General features: G+C 58.2%; 1 long non-coding RNA gene across 1 annotated transcript; it reads right to left on the reverse strand.

Annotated features, from left to right (window-relative positions):
• Nucleotides 1-1,024: 1,024 nt before the first annotated feature.
• LOC147648899 (uncharacterized) lies at nt 1,025-4,077 on the reverse strand. The gene is made up of 2 exons (XR_015279784.1): nt 3,899-4,077; nt 1,025-3,375 (listed from the first exon to the last, which is right to left on the reverse strand). It is a non-coding gene; the product is annotated as an uncharacterized LOC147648899 (long non-coding RNA).
• Nucleotides 4,078-5,753: the final 1,676 nt, after the last annotated feature.

Below are 5,753 nucleotides of genomic sequence, written 5' to 3' on the forward strand. Positions count from 1 at the left end.
GGGACAGTCCCTCCCTAGGCCATTCCTGGGGCTGGCCCCGAGCCGAGGCTGTGCCACACGAACAGCGAGAGGATGCACAGAGCACGGGGTCCTGCAGTGTCACAGTGTCACAGTGTCACACACCTCTGTCCTGCAGTGTCACACACCCGTGTCCTACCAGTGTCACACAGTGTCACACAGTGTCACACATCTCTGTCCTGCTGGTGTCACACAGTGTCACACAGCTCTGTCCTGCAGTGTCACACACCCATGTCCTGCAGTGACACACACCTGTGTCCCGCAGTGTCACACAGTGTCACAGTGTCACACACCCGTGTCCCGCAGTGTCCCGCAGTGTCACAGTGTCCCACACCCGTGTCCCGCAGTGCCACACACCCATGTCCCACAGTGTCACGCAGTGTCACACACCCATGTCCCACAGTGTCACGCAGTGTCACAGTGTCACACACCCGTGTCCCACAGTGTCCCACAGTGTCCCACAGTGTCTCACAGCCATGTCCCACAGTGTCCCACAGTGTCCCAGTGTCTCACAGCCATGTCCCACAGTGTCACACAGCCATCACAGGGTTTGTGGGGGGAGGACTGTGTGCCCTCCTGCTCCCCCAGGCTTGGTGGCCCCTCGGGCACAGCTGCTCCTCGGCACCATGGCAGGGCCAGCCCTGAGGAGCAAAGAGCTCCTGTCTTAGGGAGGACTCGGGCAGATGGCGAGGATCAAACACACCTCTGGAGCGGGGGCCAGAGGGACGAGCTCAGGGCTCAGCCCGAGGTCAGCTCTGGGTCAGGAGGTTGCTGGAGGGACCGTGGGGACATGGGGACAGCCCAGCCAGCACCTGATGCCCGAGGAGCCCCCATCAACAGCTCCACAAACCCCTCCCTCAGTCCCCACCAGCCCCTGGCCCATCCCTCTTGCCCCACCAGACTCGGTTCATTAGCTGGCTTTGCCGGGCTGCTTCTCATTAGATAGCCAACAAATTCCAGGAAGACAGGACACCCACTGGGCCTAAATGAAATTAGAGAACAGAGCGCTGCTACAAGTGGTTTAATTCAAATTACAGCAAGATATTATCGCCAACTGCAAGTGCTCAGAGCCATGAGTCAGACCCCCACAAGGAACGAGATGGGTTTAAAAAAAATCATGACTTGTTAAGAATATAATTAACTTTGGGGTTATTTTTATTTACCTTCCAGTTTTTAGCCTTCAGGAATCAAATTTTTGAGCTTGTTGAGAGCAGCTTAAAATTAAAGAGGGAGGAGGAAGAAAGAGGAGGAATGTGCCCACATTCCTCTTGCCAGGAGCTGGGCATTTAAAATGACACCATCTGAGAACCATCCCAGAGCCAGCAGCTCCTGGGGCACAGAAACATCCCCGTGTCTTGCTCTGCTTCCAGGAAGCTCTAAGTGAGGCACAAGAAACTGGACGGAGATTTCACCCAAACCTGCCAGCCCCACATCCTGGGCAAAGCCCAAATGGTCCTCACAGACCTCTGCAGCTTCACCTTTCTCGGTTTCCAACCAACACCACTCCACAGCTGTGGGGCTGCAGGGACGGGGTGGAATTGTTCCCTCAGACACCAAATCAGAACAGCTGAGGCTGAGTCAGTGTGAGCTCACCAGCCTCTGTCTGCTTGGGCTCTGCCTTGTGCCAGCATCACAGGATCTGCTCTGACCTGTCTCCTGGGACAGGAGGGATTTGCTGGAAGACAGACCTGTTCAGGACACAGCTGCAACAGCTGGAGCAGCACCCTGGGGCTCTCAGGAGGGCATGTGACTGTGGGCAACAAGTGACTGGGAAGAGTCCCCACATCATTTCACCTCCACCAAGGACAGGAGCTCTGGGAAGCAGGAGGGACAGCACAGTCCAGCAGTTTTCTGGGTGAGGGATGAGTTTCTCAGTGTCCCCAAGCTGCTCACACAGCCTCAGAGCCATCATTGTCAGCTGATCCCTGTGGAGCCTCCTCTGCTCCTGCCTCAGGTGCTGCCTTCCCCTGTTTCCGCTGAGCAGAGAGTCCCCTGCTATCTTTCATTGAAACATCTTGTCCAATTTATCCCTTGATTAAACCCATATTTTGCTTGGCTATAAGTCAAATATAAGAGGGCCGCACTCAAGTGAACTAATCTTGGTTTACTTGCCAGTAAGTAATTTGATAGACAATTTGGCAGACATCCACTCTAGAGTTAAGCAAACCTGAGCAATAAAGATGTAAGAAAACAATCCTGAAAAGCCATAACGAGACATGGAGTTCCATTCAGCAGCAACTCGTTCCACTTAGGTTTGTGCTGACCCTCAGGACTGCGGTGCTGCCAGAGCCCGGCCGGGAGGGCTCGTCCTGTGCCCAGGCAGGTGCCAGGGAACCCAGAGCCATCCAAGCTCTGCTGCTGGGAGCCTCAATGGAGAATGAGTCCAGCTTTGGCAGCCCCAGCCCTGGGCCCAGGTGAGCTCCTGAGGAGACAGCAGCAGAGTTTGCCAAATCACAGTCTCAGAATCATTTAGGATGGAAAATGCCTCCAAGATTATCGAGTCCAAACTTTAGAGCCTCAGCTGGGAATGCCTCGGAGGAAGGAACACCCACAGCACAGGAGCCTCTCTTGCCACCTTTAAGCACCTCCCTCACCACATCCTGCTGTTCCAGGACCCTCAGAGCCTCCCAGCCCTGCCCCAGAGCAGCTCCCACAGCAGGACTGCTGCTGCTGAGCTCCTTTACAACCTCCCCAGCCCTGCCTGGGTGCCAGCACCCACAGCAGCCCCTTGCTGGGCTGGGGGAGAGCAGAACTGTGAGGGCCACAGCTCTGGGAGGAGAGCTGGGGGTTCTCCTTCAGGCAGAGGTGAGCGAGGTGTGTGCTGAGGGACAGCCACGCTCGGGCCATGGCCGGAGCAGAGGGGCTGTCAGCCCGTGCTGCTCCATCCCTCATAATGCCATTATGTATTGCTGGCATTAATCACCCCGCTAGGTAAGCATTATGGCACTTTTATGGTGGCTTTGAAGCTAATCTGTCACTAATGCCTGCTGGATTATCATGATTTCTTACAGTTGTGATTCATTAACTCAGATGCCTAATAGAATTAGTATTAAACATCTTCCATAGATTTCTGCCTCAACACGTTGAGTTTTGAAAGCCTTTTCAATATTTCATTGTGTTGTATTAAATGGCATGTCAGGCACATTGTGTGGTCTCCCGGAGAAGCTGGCACAGCCGGAGTAGGGGAGGGGGCTGAGCTCGGAGGGGTCGGGGTGGCTGGAGGGGCAGCAGGACCCTGCTGGCTCCTGGGGACCCCCACAGCTCTCCTGGGGCCGGGCGTGCTGCAGGGGCAGCTGTTTCAAGTTTGGAGAGTTTCCAGTTAAAGGTGCTCCTCTGGCACAGCTGCTGCCTCCAACGCTGGGTAATTAAGCAGGCACAGAAAAGGTTAATCAGGTTTGAGGACATGAAGTACAGCGCAGACACTAAATATGATCGTGATTATTACCTGGCCCTGGAGGAATCCTTTCCCTAGACATTGCAATGTCATTCCTAGTATGAATATTATTCCTAATAATCAATATTAATTCTCAATGCATTCTCTGGGGTTTAGAATTACTTTCTTGTTTAGGATAAGATCTAGATCTTGAAGTAGGCTAAAAAGAGGAGTTATTACTATTACTATTATTATTAGCATTATCATTATTATCTTGGGCATTTCTTTTTTTTTAAAAAAAATCTTATTTAGATAACAATGTCCCCCAGGAGCAGATTGTGGAGCTCACAGGTCTTTATCTGGCTACTTAAATCCGCATTGTGGGTAACAGAATTTTACAGTTATTATTATTAATAATGTAAGGCCAAGACCAGAACAGCATTGCATTAGCCTCTGTGTGTGTGAGGCTGACGGACCTGTACCACAGCCCTGCCTCGGTTTGCCCACCTTTTTTTAACAGGGGAGTCCCCTGCCCGCATTTCCCGGCGGCTCCGTGGCAGGAGCCCCGCTGGGGAGGATGCTGCTGCCGGGGACTGGGAAGAGCCTGAACTTTGGGATGCTGCCCTGAACCCGCCCGCGAACCCTTTTTGCTGCCCTGACCCCCGGAACCCCGCGTCGAGGCCGTCAGCCAGGAAAACAGAGAGGGGGCACTTCAAAGCGGGGATTAGAAGCAGCTGTGCAAATTGACAAATCCGGGTGAGGATCCGCGGGTTGAGGAGCCGCGGTCCCGGCGGAGCCGGCCCGGAGCTGCCCGGAGCTCGGCACCGAGCCGTGTCCCCAGCACCGTCACCGGCACCGAGCCGTGCCCCCGGCACCGGCACCGGCACCGAGCCGTGTCCCCGGCACCGGCACCGAGCCGTGTCCCCGGTACCGGCACCGAGCCGTGTCCCCGGCACCGGCACCGAGCCGTGTCCCCGGTACCGGCACCGGCACCGAGCCGTGTCCCCGGCACCAGCACCGGCACCGGCACCGAGCCGTGTCCCCAGCACCGGCACCGGCACCGAGCCGTGTCCCCGGCACCGGCACCGAGCCGTGTCCCCAGCACCGGCACCGAGCCGTGTCCCCGGCACCGAGCCGTGTCCCCAGCACCGGCACCGAGCCGTGTCCCCGGCACCGGCACCGAGCCGTGTCCCCAGCACCGGCACCGAGCCGTGTCCCCAGCACCGGCACCGGCACCGAGCCGTGTCCCCAGCACCGGCACCGAGCCGTGTCCCCGGCACCGGCACCGAGCCGTGTCCCCGGCACCGGCACCGGCACCGAGCCGTGTCCCCGGCACCAGCACCGGCACCGGCACCGAGCCGTGTCGCCGGCACCGGCACCGAGCCGTGTCCCCGGCACGGCCACCGCATTCCCGGGCTGGCCTCGGCAGCAAACGCTGCTTTTAAAAAGTTAACAAAGGGCAGGTTTGGGGCAGGTGTTGGAGCGGTCTCGGGGAGGCTGCGGAAGGTTTGTCCCGGTGCCAGAGTCAACCTGTGCCGGCGGCCGCGTCCTGCCCGCATCCGCGCCACCCACCCCCGCATCCCCGCCACCCATCCCCGCCACCCATCCCCGCATCCGCGCCACCCATCCCCGCATCCCCGCCACCCATCCCCGCATCCCCGCCACCCATCCCTGCCACCCATCCCCACCACCCATCCCCGCCACCCATCCCCGCCACCCATCCCCGCATCCCCGCCACCCATCCCCGCCACCCATCCCCGCATCCCCGCCACCCATCCCCGCATCCCCGCATCCCCGCCACCCATCCCCGCGGCCCCACAGCCCTGCCCAGCCCCGCTGCCCACGGACAGCCCACACCGAGCTCACAAGAGGGGAGCTGAGACCCCACCGGGACCAGCGAGCACCCCCGGCTGCCCCGGCCAGGGCACACCCGTCCGTCCGGCCCGGCCCGGCCCGGGGGGCGGCAGCGGGGGTCCCCCTCCCCTGCCCCGGCTGGACGAGCCCCGGCCATGCCGGAGATGTTCGGAGCGGTTTTTGCCACGGAAATGATTGATTTCCCAACCGTGTGATCTTCCCCTTTCTTTTCCCCCCTGCGTGAGCCAACTAATGCACACATTTATGGGGAAAGGAAAACTTGAAAACTTCATTACGTGACGTGTCTAAAATGTGCATTTAACCCCCCCTCGCCGCGTTTTTGGTTACAGAAACGGTTTGGTTCTCCCCTGGATTGCTTTTATGCGGCCCCGCAGCATTTCAAAGCAAAGCCTCGCTGGAGAGGAGCAATTCCTTTGCTTCTCATCAAAATGCCGCTATTGATGTCACGGCAAGAGGAGAATCTCCGTGAGGGGGATGAAGAGCATGA

The sequence above is a fragment of the Cyanistes caeruleus genome, chromosome 29 (genome assembly GCF_971803275.1).
Source record: "Cyanistes caeruleus chromosome 29, bCyaCae1.hap1.1, whole genome shotgun sequence".
Taxonomy (NCBI): Eukaryota; Metazoa; Chordata; class Aves; order Passeriformes; family Paridae; genus Cyanistes; species Cyanistes caeruleus.